At 42.6% G+C, this 14136-nt stretch overlaps 1 protein-coding gene and 1 pseudogene across 2 annotated transcripts in view; both read left to right on the top strand.

Moving 5' to 3' along the window:
• Positions 1-14136, top strand: part of MAML3 (mastermind like transcriptional coactivator 3) — a 357398-nt gene that overhangs the window by 159810 nt on the left and 183452 nt on the right. The gene's annotated exons all lie outside the window — the stretch shown is intronic.
• Positions 7379-11121, top strand: LOC149524550 (uncharacterized; annotated as a pseudogene).

Below are 14136 nucleotides of genomic sequence, written 5' to 3'. Positions count from 1 at the left end.
AATGATTATAAAGGTCTAGAAAGGTCCTATGAGGGAAAGCTGAAAGAATTGGGCTTGTTTAGTTTAGAAAAAAGAAGATTGAGAGAGGACATGATAGTTGTTTTCAGTTATCTAAAGGGGTGTTGCAAGGAGGAGGGAGATAGGATAAGAAGCAATGGGCTTAAATTGCAAGTAGGAAATTTAGGTTGGACATCAGGAAAAACTTCAACTCTCAGGGTGGTTAAATTGCCTGGAATAAATTGCCCAGGGATGTTTCGAAATCTCGATCATTGGAAATAGTTAAGAGCAGGTTAGATAGACATCTTTCAGGGATGATCTAGAAGGTCTCCGACCTGCCGTGGGGGCAGAGGACTGGACTCAATGACCTCACAAGGTCTCTTCCAGTTCTATGATTCTATGATAAAAAAAAGCACGGCAATGTTTTCAAGTGCTCTCGATTATGTGAAATGAATTCTGACCTTTCAACGTGTTGGCCAAACTGCTTAGCTTAATAGGGTCATGCAATTACATAGACCTTGGGATTGTCAAGAAAAAAACAAAAAACAAACAAAAAATCCCTTATCCCACTATAGCAGGGATTTCTTTTCAATTTTCTGGAAAGAGAAAGCAATTCTGATTTTTCCCTCTATTACAATATGTAGGATCTTTAAAATCAAGACAACTTGAAAATGCTCCACCACTTGTTTCTCTCTTTCTTTTGGTGTCATCTGCATCAATAACATTTGTTCTCCTTGGCCTCCTTGCAAAAATTAAGAAAGTTGACTGGCATTAATGGAATGAAAGAAAGAACTCAAACAAGGCCTACTACAATTTCTGGGCCATTACATTGCTATGCATTTAGAGCTGATTCACTGATATTAGTGGAGTGAGTTAAGTGAGAGCAGAATCTGGCCCAGTGTCTAGAAAATTGAGTGGAACCCAAGCTTCATAAAGCTAATTTTTGGTTTTGAAGTGGAGACGTCTTACCTGTGATGCAATTGTATTTGAGTTCCAAAACCTTGCCATCTCTATTTTTTCATTTTGCTCATTAGCAGTGGAATATAAACACAGGAATTGTCTAGCTGGACCAGACGAGGGCTTCATCTAAGTCTAGGTCCTCCTGTCTCTGTGTGGTCAGACCGAGGGGCCAGATTTACAAAGGCATTTAGAAGTTTCTCATTACAGCACACAAAAAGACAAAGACAGTGGGGACATCTGAGCCTGTTGCAAAGGCAAATATATCCTTATCCAAAGCTATGGAAGCACTTGGAGTGCATTGGGTACTTCAAATACTTTTGACTCCAAGGGGCACTAAACATCAATTATCTAGATATCCAACGTAGAATTGTACATTTACTGCTGCTCTCAATATTTGGGGAATCAAAAATATTACCATGAAGTGTAAAATGAAATACCTGCATGCAGGCTCTTGTCCTCAACATATTGTTATATATATTAGAATTGTGGACACTAAGGCCTTGTCTACACTTACCAGGAGATCAATGCTGTGGAGATTAGTCCTAGCTTGGTTAAAATTTCAATAATATTGCTTAAATAAGTACATGTATAAGAGATACAGTATGCATTCTGACCAGAGTATGGCAAAATAAAGCCATGGTATTGCATATTAATCCCCTTCTCAAACCCATCAGCTGAGCAACCTACAGCCTACTACTATAGCCTAGACAACTTTTAAAGGAAAGCTGTATATGCTATTGAAAAGGTGTTCCTTTGATTTTGCCGGATTATTTGGGTGTTTGATATAACAGAAAAAAACATATTCTGTGTGCTGTGAGTGACAAAATTCTACTTGTATAGGAAATGAGACTACAGAAAATCCAAATCCTTTCTGTTCATTCCAAAGGGCTTCAGAAGGATCTCTAAGTCTCTTGCTTAGATTTGGCAACATCAAATTCACTTTTACTCAGGGTGACCATATATCCCATTTTGGCCAGGACAGTCCCATTTTAAAGCCCTGTCCCAGCCATCCCAACTTGTTTTTGCAAAACTGGGCATTAGTCCCGTTTGCTTTTGCCAACTGATCATCCTATGCTCACACTTCCCAAGTGCAGCTGGATATTGGTGGGAGCAAAGTTGTGCAGTCATAAATGGGTTGAGTCCTCTTTAATAATTAAACCCAGTCTATCAGGGATTGCTGTGGTCTGAGAATGGATCAAGGAACCAGGAACTTCAATTCAATCTTGGCTCTGACACTGATATTCTCTGAGGCCTTGGATAAGCTACATAATAACTAGTTTCCTACAGAATCTGCCTACCTCATTGTTGTGTATGTCTTGTTAAACATTGTGGAGCACAAAGAAAATGAAAAGAGATACATTTTAATATTTTCATTAAGAATCTGGTCTGCAATTCTAGTTTTACCCTTCTCATTTATATTTCAGCTTCTTATTCCAAAACAGTGCTGAATTTTCTATGTTTTTGTAGCTGTGAGTTCTTTTAAAAATGTGATAGCTTATTCATTAAACCAACACGATAGACTCCTGCTTCCTTGGACCTTGTCAGGTATTAAAACAGTTTCATGCTCTGAAAGTTACACTCGCTGCACATTCTGTGTGATATAACTGGTGTTCAGCTTGTAACATCTTTATTATTAAACTCCTGATCTACTACTTTGGAATGCTAACCAATGTGTCAGAGGGTCAGAAGCAGGAAGTCCGCCAGAAGGAACATGGACTCTGCTGTGCAGCATCAGGAAGTGAGGGCAGGGATCAAACAGTAGATGGCATCAACCGAGAAGAACTGTGGAAAAGGAGGCCAAAGGATGCTGTAAATCAGCACATCCCTTCAGCAGCTCCATTGCAGGGTCCAGTGGATCCATTCCCCCCCGCCCAGGTAGGGCAAGGGGCAGTTATATCAACAAGGAGTCAAAGTGGCAGTAAAAGATGACACGTGTTCCTGTCTTTGTCAGCTTCGGTGAACTTGGCTCACTATTCTCACCTCTCTCAGGTCTATAAAATAGAGCTTAATTGGGTATATCAGTGAAAACATGATGAATATCTGTTCTCTATGCTTTTGCAGAACCAGACTAACACGACTACCCCTCTGATACTAGTTCTCTATGGGTACATCTACACAGCAGAGTTACTTTGGAATAACATCTGTTATTCCAAAATAACGTTATGCGCTGTCAACCCAAGAAGCCAGTTCTTTCAAAATAAATTCAAAATAACGGGCTTCTTGCTCCGACTTCCTGTAAACCTCGTTGTACGAGGATTGAGGAAGTCAGAGGAATAGCGATTTATTTCGAAATAAGTGCTGTGTAGACAGCACCAAATTTCAAAAAAAACTATCGAAATAAGCTATGCAGTTTGCGTAGCTCAAATTGTGCAGCTTATTTCGAGGTACGCACTACTGTGTAGACTTACCCTATAAGAGGGCACAGAGTGGTGCTGTCTTCCTGTTGGGCTAGCTCAGATATCTGTTTCATATGTCATTTACTCACCTACCACGTAGGGTGGTTATGAAGATTAATTAGTTAATGTTTGTACAGCACTTTGAAGATGTAATGCACTATTAGGCTTTAGTCTCTGCTTGATGCATGAGCAGAACTCCCATTAATGCTAATGGCGGTTACAAGCATTTCTCAAGCAGAGAATATATAAATGCTAAGTATAATTATAATTATACATTATATTGCACAATATTACTTGATCAGCCTTTTGTAATTCAACTTCATTATTATTTTTAAATCTAACTTGCAGAAATTAAAACTATTCTCAATTGTGAATCTGGCTCTCAAACACAAGCTGCAGAAGCTACAGTAAGCAAGAAGTCCTTCCTAGTGTTGCTCTGTTTTCCTTGCCTTTTGTATCTTGTGTATCTTCTGACCAGAGGTACATTTCCACATTCTGAAATTGGCTGTCAGAGATACCTTCCTGGCTAAGGAAGCAAACTCTCAACACCTAGCACAAATAGTATTTGATTACTGCTAATTACAGGGCTGTCACATAGAAGAGGGAAAGAAAGACGGCTGGCTTTGTCAAATAGCAATGAAATAACCTGCTGTCTGTCTACTGACTTAATGGCTTTAATTGCCAGTGCATAATCAAGATCTGGTGAATTTGTTTGAACATATCAGCAGGCACCAAATATTTCAATTAAGTTCAAGTTGTGTAAGGAGTTTTGCTCTAGCTGGAGCTGAAGCAATTCTGACAAAGTCCATTTTGAAACTAATGAAAGGGCATTCCGAGGTACGGTAATGGAACCATAACCCAGACCCTCAAGTTTTAAGTAAAAGCCTCCCCCCCAAATTGAACCTTAGTGGGAGTCTCCATTTTTTTTTTAAATTAAGTTGATTTTCTTCATCAGAATAACCTGCATCAGCACAATCCATGTGCTGACCATTTTTACTGCAAGGAACACCTCCTGCAATTAATCCCGGACAAAGTCATGCCCAGAACATTTCTGGATTTAATACTGAAGGTGGTGTTCCCCCTTCCATGTCAAAGAAAAGATATCTCTTCCTTTTTTTCTGACCCACACCATCCCACCAGGACCATGCTTTCAAAGAAATCAGCTGATCTCTCTGAAGCCAATGCATATTACATAAAAGGATGGGGGGAGTGGGGTGCACCAAATTATACTGTTACAGCAGCTCACAGAGCAGAATTTGTTCGGAAGTGCCACTTTATCTAGATCAAAGTCTCAATCAAAGAATCTTATTCTATCTTTGAACACATTTCTTTGAAGCATTCACGCCCATTCAACCAGCTTATTAACAGCTTCCTAAGCACTGAGGAACACGAGCTCATGAAGAAAGCTGCAAGGCAATGACCTGGACCTCCCTTCATTCTTTCACTAACCATATATGTGTAAATACTTAAAAAACAACAAATAGTCTAGTAGCACCTTAAAACTAACAAAATATGTAGATGGTATCATGAGCTTTCATGGGTACAAGCCACTTCTTCAGATGACCGGATTATCATCTACATGTTTTGTTAGTCTTTAAGGTGCTACTAGACTGTTTGTTGTTTTTTAAGTTTTTCCTGTTACAGACTAACTTGGCTACTCCTCTGAAGCTTTTGAACATATATGTGTAGTGGCTTCCTCTGATGTGTCTTTTGGTTGCTGGTTTCTGCAGATTGTCTTCTCTAGCAATATTTATTTAATCATAATAAAAAAATCCGCCCTTTCTGAACTTGGTACAAAGCTGTGCCTATTAAGTTAAATGGAAAGACAAAGCAGGTGAGGTAATGTATTTTATTGGACTAACTTCCCCTGGATGGAAAGTACAAACTTTGAGCCATATAGAGCTCTTCTTCATGTCTGAAGAAGAAAAAAAAATCAGTGTCTGAACTAAAAACAAGTTGGGACAGATTAAGCATTCGGGTTAATGCATGATGTAGGAAGCAAATTGCTCTAAGAGGTTAAATGCAAATTGATAAGCCTTTCTCTGTTATTCTTTCTTCCATCCCTGCAATCTCTACTGCTTGTTACATCCCAATAGTAAATCCAGATGTGGGGCAGCAGCTGTACCTAGCTGTCCAAGGTGAAGGAAGTTGCTGAGAACAATCCACCTATCTACCAAAATTGCAACTTGGAATTCTTCACAGGCATGGTCATTATGTTTTGGTCTCATGTGAAAGGGACTGTCTTGGCACATCAGTCGCAGAACTAGTAGATCGCAGATATCACAATGTGGAAGATCCTTTGCTTCTGTACTCTGGCAGTCCCAATCATTTACAGTAAACTTCCGATAATATGGCACCTTTAGGACCCAGGGGGTGCCGGATTATCAGATATGCTGGAGTACCGGAAGGGGGGCTATAAGGAGTGGGGGGGTCAGTGGGGAACTGCGCAGCGTGGGAGAGGGCGGCGCTTCTGGACTATCAGGAGTGCCAGACCACTGGATGCCAGACAATTGGAGTTTTGCTGTATATGGGATAGCACTACTACTGCTAGGAGATGCCAGTACCTCCCTGACAACATAGATGCTGGTGTCTCCTCATTTACTTACTGCTTGTCTTAAACATTGGTATGGTTACCTTACTATCATAGTATAGTATGCACTGACACAGGAATCTGTTGACTCAGTTCAAGATAATTTCAAGACCAGTATGCATAGTCCCTCCGCATGATAATCTCGTCATCCTGATTGGCCTAAATGCAGTTCCTGGTTCTTTGCAAACTGGGTTTGAACAGCTCTCTCCACTTGCTTACATTCTGTGCCTTCCAGAATCCTTCCATTCTTAGATCATGGTTCAAGTGGCAATGTATGCACCAGATGTTATGGATCTCTCATGATGGCATCACTCAGAAGGAGTTGGACCACATCATTACATGAGGGGTGGCATCTCTTCACCTCCTGTAGAATATATTCTGGTGCTGAATGTGTGGTGAACACAGATCACCATCTAGCAGTCGCCTGAATGGTGTTGATGCTCCAGTGAGCAAGTAAGATGATGCAGTTTGACAATGACGCACTCCAAGTGCCAGGTTTAGCAAGCAGGTTTTATATTAATGTCAGCAATAGATTCTAATCTGCCAGACGACATGGAGGTTGCGTGATCTCTGTTCACTTCTGTTCTTACGAATCTGCTGAGCAGATGATTGGCTATAGGCATTCAGCGCATCAACCATAGATATCTGAAGAGGCCTTCCAGATAATTAAATTGAAGGCTGCTGTCCTCCAATGCAGTGATAAGCACATTTGTAATCAGCTGAAGTGAAAATTCAACTTCCTGGTATTCCACAGTTACAAGATATCTAAGCCGGGGCAACTTGAAGCCAGAATTCCATGCCATTCACAGTCTCTGTGGTCAAGAGGTATTCACTACAGTGGGCATCCTGAATGACAAACAAGACCATGTAAATCGGATGCTGACCTTCTCTCACGCTGGGTGGAACCACTAGCGCAGTGTCCTGAACCATAGTCCAGCTGCTGCTTGTTCAGAGCTGGATGGCCTGCCAGTCACTGAGGTTCTAGATTTAAACATTTGTATTAATGCATGGAGTGCAGAACACCATCTCTACATTGAAAAATGGATGTGCAGCCAGTGCTGATGGCATCCCCTCAGAGCTTCTAAAGTGTGCTATTGATTCTGTAGCAGAATCACTTCTGGGTATTGTTCATCTGCTGTGGAGAATCAGACACATGACAACTGTCTGGAAGACCGGTACTGTGAATTCACTCTGTAAGGGCAAGGTGCCATGTAGTGAATGTAGGACCTACCGGCTGATCATTCTGCCCTCTGTTCCAGGAAAGGTGTTCTCATATGTTTTGTTGGCACACTGGGGGTGTGTCTAGACTACAGAGTTTTGTCGACAAAAGTGGACTTTTGTCAACAAAACTATACCTGCGTCTACACTACCGCTGAGTTCTGTCGACATTACGTCGACAGAACTCAGCAGTTTTGTCGACGCTGGTAAACCTCGTTTTACGAGGCATAACGCCTTCTGTCGACAGAGTTTCTGTCGACAGAAGGTGTTATTGCATGTAAACTGTCCTTTGCGTCTACACTACCATGTCGACAAAGCAGCTTGCTTTGTCGACAGAACTGAATGTAGTGTAGATGCTCTTTGTCGACAGAAGTTTTGTCGACAGTATCTGTCGACAAAACTTCTGTCGACAAAAGCCTGTAGTCTAGACGTACCCTGGGAGTCTGAAGAGTGATCCCCAACAGTCTGACTTTATGAGGAATGGGTCTTAGACATCGTTTTGACTCTTCGCTTGTTGATGGAGATACATTGTGAGTTCAGGAAGCATCTGTACATAGCATTTGTGGATCTTAAGGCTACATTTGATTCAGTAGAGTAGATCATGTTGTGTTCTGGAAGGCCTTAAAGGGCATACATGTCCCTCCCACTCTGTTGGACTTCATTAAAGAGCTGCATAATGAAACCACTGCCCAAGTTCATCTGCGGAACCAGATGTCAGTGCCTTTTACGTCAGTATCCAGTGTTAGGCAGGGTTGCATTCTGGCCCCTGCACTCTTTTGTCAGGCAATGGATTTCATAATGCTGCACTGACAAATGGCAGGTCAAATGGCATTGACGTTGGTGATCTCTTGCTCACAGACCTTGACTACACTGATGACGTTGTTCTTTCAGTACAGAGCCGCAACAGGTTTTGTGAGGTACTCCAGCATATGGTGGAGGAGTCAGCTAAGACTGGGTCTCCATGTTACATGGTCAAAGATAAAACTGCAAAATCTAGGACCGGGTCTACCTGCGACTCCAGGCTCTTTTGAACAACGAAACTGTCAGATCAGTCTCCAGCTTTTGCTGTCTGGATTCGGTACTCACAGCTAATCCAGTTCTCACCTGCCGGTTCTCCATCAGACTGGCATTACAGCAACTGCCATGGGCCATTTACAATGGATATGGAATCAACATCATCTTAGTATGACAACCAAGTTCAGAATTTGTTCGAGCTGAATCCTTTCTATATTGTTGTATGGCTGTGAAACATGGATAGTACACTGCTTAGACTGGACAAAGCTGGAGGATTTCCACACAAAATGGGAACATCATATACTGGGCATAAAGTGCAATGGCTTTATCTGTAATGCAGATATTTGTGGTTGTTTGGGTCTACAGGCTGGTGGGCCGTTGTCTGCAGGTGGCACCTTAGCTTTTTAGACATGTTGCAAGGATGCCACAAAATGTTCCTGCAAACATTTTGGCTTGTAACATCCGGGATAAAATTTCACCAACTAAGGGGAGGAATCAGTCCAGAGGCAAACTCCCCTATTACATGGGTTCCTCAAGTCTGTTCCAGTGTTGGACTCTGAGGCTGTCCAGCCTTTGTGGTTGTGCCAAAAAGGAGCAAATGGTGAATGATCATGGAGGCCAATTGGCTAAGCATCGAAGAAGAAGAGGAAGTAAAATCCGGATCAGTGGATACTCCTGGCAATAAACTTACCTTTAAATTGAACTCATCATACACTTCACACTGTGGGAAATCCCAACTATTTTTTCTCTCTTATGTTTTGATGTCCTTGTTCCCATTTTTGCAGATTCCTGCTGGTGTTGTGAGCACAAAGTGATCTTCAAAAAATTTAGACTAAAAAGTTAAAAAATACACCTGTTTCTGCCAGAGCTTAAAATGGCAAGACAGCTCAATGGTTGCAGATAACACAGAATTACCTTAGTATATGAGTCTGAGGCTGGCTTGCCAGTAGTACAGTCCACTGAGATGCTCCTCTCTGATGCAACCAATGGGAAATCTCCACTATTTGATCTGAGGAAGTGGGTCTGGCCCACGAACGCTCATCATCTAATAAGCCATCTTGTTAGTCTTTAAAGTGCTACATAGTCCTGTATTTTGCTCCAGTGTTTGTGCCCTTTTCTTCTTACTTTCCACTGTCATCCTCTGGCCTGAACTGATGAAGATACCAAAATGATTTTTTTTCTTCTTTGCTTTCTTTCTTACCCCACATATTTAATGAAGATGTTCTTTTCTTTTGTGGATATCTTCTTCCCCTTTCTGGGGCATCGGGAGGGTGTGTGTGAGTGAGAAAGAGAGAGAGTGAGAGAGAGATGAATAAGAGCATCAGGGATTTTGCTATCATGAGTACAGCTACACCACAGGTAACAATTATAGGGAGAAGAGGCATTAGTGGCTATAACTCCTGTCTTCAAGGTGAGAGAGTTGGCCACTGTGACCTGTGTTTATCCATATCTGTTTATCCATCAATCCAAAGTTGTTCAATATCTGTGCCTTATTTTTCTTCCAAAAGTTTGATCCCCTTTTATCCTTATCGGGATACTGTTTTACTCAGCTTTGTTCTGAACCCAAGAAGAAGAAGAAATACCCTTTTGGAACATATTCTGTGTGCCCTGAGTGACAGAATTTTTCTTATATGGAAAACTGGAGTTCAGAAAATCCAAATCCTTTCTGTTCATTCCAAAGGGCTTCAGAAGGATCTCTAAGTCTCCTGCTTAGGTTTGGCAAAGTCAAATTAACTTTTACACAGGGTGACCTTATATCCCATTTTAGCCGGGACAATCCTATTTTAAAGCCCTGTGCCATCCTGATTTTGTGGCAAAACTGGGCATTAGTCCTACTTACTCTTGCCCACTGATCATCAGGAGGGAGGAAGAGATCTTTACCAAAAATCCTTCAAAAAGTAATATTAATCTGTGGTGTATTGGTAGCTATTGATATCAAGCTCTTCAGTATCCATTCTCACAATTTGTTTTTTTAATTTGCATTTTACTTCTGCTGCTGCAGTTCTTGTTTGATGCCCTTACCTAGAAAACTTAGTAATTTTCCTACATAGTTAATATTCAGATATGAAAAATCCATTACAGTTTAATGATGAATAGATGCTAATTTATACATATATACTTATACTCAGAATGCCTAATTAATGATCTTCTGTGTCAGTCACAGATATGCAAATGATTATCTTTTGCAACTGTATCGTAATTGTATTCCCCCTCTCCAGCTTAAATTTGGGGGAACGTTTTAACTGTGGTTTAGAAAAGGATGTAAAATAAAACAAACAGCAAAACAACCAACAATTATTTAATTATTCATAACTTTAAAATGTGTGGAGTTGTATTGACAACAGTAGTTTTATAAATCCTAACCGGAGAGGCAGCAGAAAGAGAGATTAATGTTTTCTAGCAATATCAAGCTATCATATGTACAGCATGTTCTATTTGTTTATATGCATGTCACTGACATTAGCAAGACACATTACAAAACAAAATATCCTCCTTCCACTAAAGCTCCAGGGGAAGTGGTAAAAGGTAATCATGGGAAACTTCCATAACTAGATTAAAGTGACCGCATGTTCCGGGTGGCCTGGCATATTCACGTGTTTAGTGGGCCTGGATTGATAGGGCCAGGGAGCTCTGTCAGCTGAATGATAGCTCATGTGACTCATTAAAGCACTGGTAGCTCATACTCCTTATAAGAGTGAAATTCAGCCCTGCGCAGGCCTTTTCCCTTGTGCTGTCCATCTAGACAGAAGTCCATTTGACCTACGCACATAAAGAGCCATAATTCCCTGTATCTCTTTCATTGCTACAAAAATGTAGTCATCCTGCAGTGGATTCTACAGTGACTGTTGTACATAGTCATTGTTCTTAGTTTCCTAGGGTATGTCTACACTACCCCGCTAGTTCGAACTAGCGGGGTAATGTATGCATACCGCACTTGCTAATGAAGCCCGGGATTTGAATTTCCCGGGCTTCATTAGCATAAGTGGGGAGCCGCCATTTTTAAATCCCCGCTGCTTCGAACCCCGTGCAGCGCGGCTACACGGGGCTCGAACTAGGTAGTTCGGACTAGGTTCCTATTCCGAACTACCATTACTCCTCGTGAAACGAGGTGTACCGGTAGTTCGGAATAGGCACCCTAGTCCGAACTACCTAGTTCGAGCCCCGTGTAGCCGTGCTGCACGGGGTTCGAAGCAGCGGGGATTTAAAAATGGCGGCTCCCCGCTTATGCTAATGAAGCCCGGGAAATTCAAATCCTGGGCTTCATTAGCAAGTGCGGTATGCCTACATTACCCTCCTAGTTCGAACTAGGAGGGTAGTGTAGACATACCCCTATATAGTTAGTTAACTAGTGTTAATTACCATAATTAATTTCCTCTTGCCCCATTTGGGGTGTACCCCACCTCCAAATTTTTCTGAGGGAGTGTGCCCCACATTCTGGGGTTTAAGATCTGTGCTTCGTGCCCTTGCTTGTTCTCAGTGAGTGAAGAGCACCAACAATGTCTTTACTGCCTCGTGGAAGAACACTGTGAGATAGCGGCAAGGAGTCCTGTGGCACCTAATAGACTTCTGTTAGTCTATAAGGTGCCACAGGACTCCTCGCCACTTTTGCAGATTCAGACTAACATGCCTACCCCTCTGATATTGTGAGATAGTAAGTCCTTGCAAGGCTCATCTTCTCTGCCTGTGTAAGTTCTCATGGAGGAGTTCAGCTCATCAAACCCAGCAGAGCTCCCCCCTCTACCAGTGGCGTATGCCCTGCTTAGCCCATCCTTAAGATGTTCCGGGGGTACAGCTGGTACAGGACAAGCTTAAGCATGAGAGTTGCAAACTTTCTGTGGGCATCACAGCAAGTCCTTGTCACTGATTGATGCCAAGTGAGGCAAGATGCCATCTGTAGATCCTACCGCATCACTGTCTGCACTTCCCCATTCTGAGGGCAGAGCTAAGAAGAGGGACATGGTAAGGATGGTAGCACCACCACCAGATGCATTGGATGCCCAACAGGATTGCTCTTTGGGGATCTCATCACCAGTTCAGTCTGCGTTTCTGCACTCTGCACCGTGGACACATTCCTAGAAATGTCGCCTAGACTCCGTCAGGTGATGCACGCAGACCTGCCTTACCTGTCTCCTCAGCTGTTCCCGGCACTGGAACCCCCAATCTGGAACTTACCTAGCCCTCTGCCCTAGCCCTCTGCCCTCTACCTAGAACTTACCTAGCCCTCTGCCACAGGCTGCTCATACCAGCAGGGCTGGCTTTAGGAAGAGCAGGGCCCAATTCGAACAATTTTAATGGGGCCCCGCAGCAGACATCAATTTTGGTTGAGCAAAAAAAAAAAAAAAACACACACAAGTTTCAATGGGAAGCCCCAGTAAAAACCCTAGCTACCTCATCCGCCAAACCCTGGAGGTAGCTAACACACACACCCCCTCCCACAGCGCAGCGAAACACTGCGCTCAACTCACACCTCCTGCGGTGCAGGCAGCCACTGCACTCCTCCTCCAGACCCGCTCCCGCAGCGCGCACCACACACTTCTGGCTTCAGGGCACGGGGCTCCTTTAGGCGCAGGGCCTGAATCGGCCTAAGGCCGGCCCTGCATACCAGCTCCCCCACTACCAGACATCTCCTCCAACTCTGGCACTTTCTCGAAAGTGGAACCATCTTTCTTTCCTTCTTCTAGCCATAGCTCAGACTTTGTGAAGGTCTGTGCAGTACCAGTATCCTTGAGACCTACCATACCCCCAGTACTCCACCCTCCTTGGCAACACTCACTGCTCTGGGAACTTTATCACTAACCGTATCTACTGTGCTATCCAGAAGACTGCGATACCTCTTGCATCCTCCCGCTTCCCCTCCCCCCATACTGACTGCTGCTTGTTACTTACCCACAATTGGAATACATATAGACTATGTCTACACAGCAAGATTATTTCGAAATAATTAGCACTGTTTCAAAATACTGTCAAGCTGGAGAATTTCTTATTCCAACTCCTGTAACCTTCATTTCATGAGGAGTAGGGGAAGTGGGAGGAAGGGTTCTCTATTTCAAAATAAGTGCAGTGTCGATTCTCCAAATTTCAAAATAAGCTATTTCGAAATAAGCTATGCAATTGACACAGCTCAATTTGTGTAGCTTATTTCAAGTTAAGCCCTGCTGAGTAGACACGCTGGTAGGGACTGTCCCTCTACGAAGAGGTTACTTTTTTGTAACTAGAGGTTGTTGGAGACTTATAGCCCCCATTTGCATTCCAGTGCTTACTCTCCAGCCCCTCTCCTGCAGTCCATGCTGCTCAGCAGTACAAGGATGACTGAGGGAGCACCGTCATGCATAGCCTCGTATAACCTTGCCTGGAACACGAAGCTGCGTATGTCACGCATGCAGGTCAATGAACAGCACTTGGTATCCATGTGCAGCCTTGTGCGGAATACCAGTAGGAATTACGTATTTTGAAGAATCTCTAGTTCCAGGCAATTAACCTCCTTTTTCTATGTGATTACCTATATAAGCAAAATAATTCCTTAATTTATCAAACTGAGGTCTACTTCTGACTTATCAAAAATTATATTGGCATCATTGTTCATTGTCCTCCCATACAAAAGACTCTTCCTATCTGTTCTTCTTTGGGTGTGTCAGGATCCTAAGAAATGGGACATTCACAGTATGGGGATGGTGTAGTTAGATGTATTAGACAGAAGGAAGATGTTACAACACAGTGTAGGATTTTCCCCTCATCTTTCCTTTCCTTACTAGGCATTTTTTCCAGGTTCTAGGTGAGCATATAGGACATTTTCACAGCTTGTCATTCTGGACCACAATTTTCCTCCTTTTTTCATCTAAGGAATTAAGAGCTGTGCTAGGAACAGAGCTGTAAACTCAACGGCTACGTCTACACTGGCCCCTTTTCCGTAAGGGGCATGTAAATTTCACCTATCGTCGTAGGGAAATCCGCGGGGGATTT

Source organism: Pelodiscus sinensis, chromosome 4 (assembly GCF_052426305.1).
Source record: "Pelodiscus sinensis isolate ZL-2025 chromosome 4, ASM5242630v1, whole genome shotgun sequence".
In the NCBI taxonomy this organism is placed as follows: Eukaryota; Metazoa; Chordata; order Testudines; family Trionychidae; genus Pelodiscus; species Pelodiscus sinensis.
This window is presented reverse-complemented; position numbering and strand designations above follow the sequence as displayed.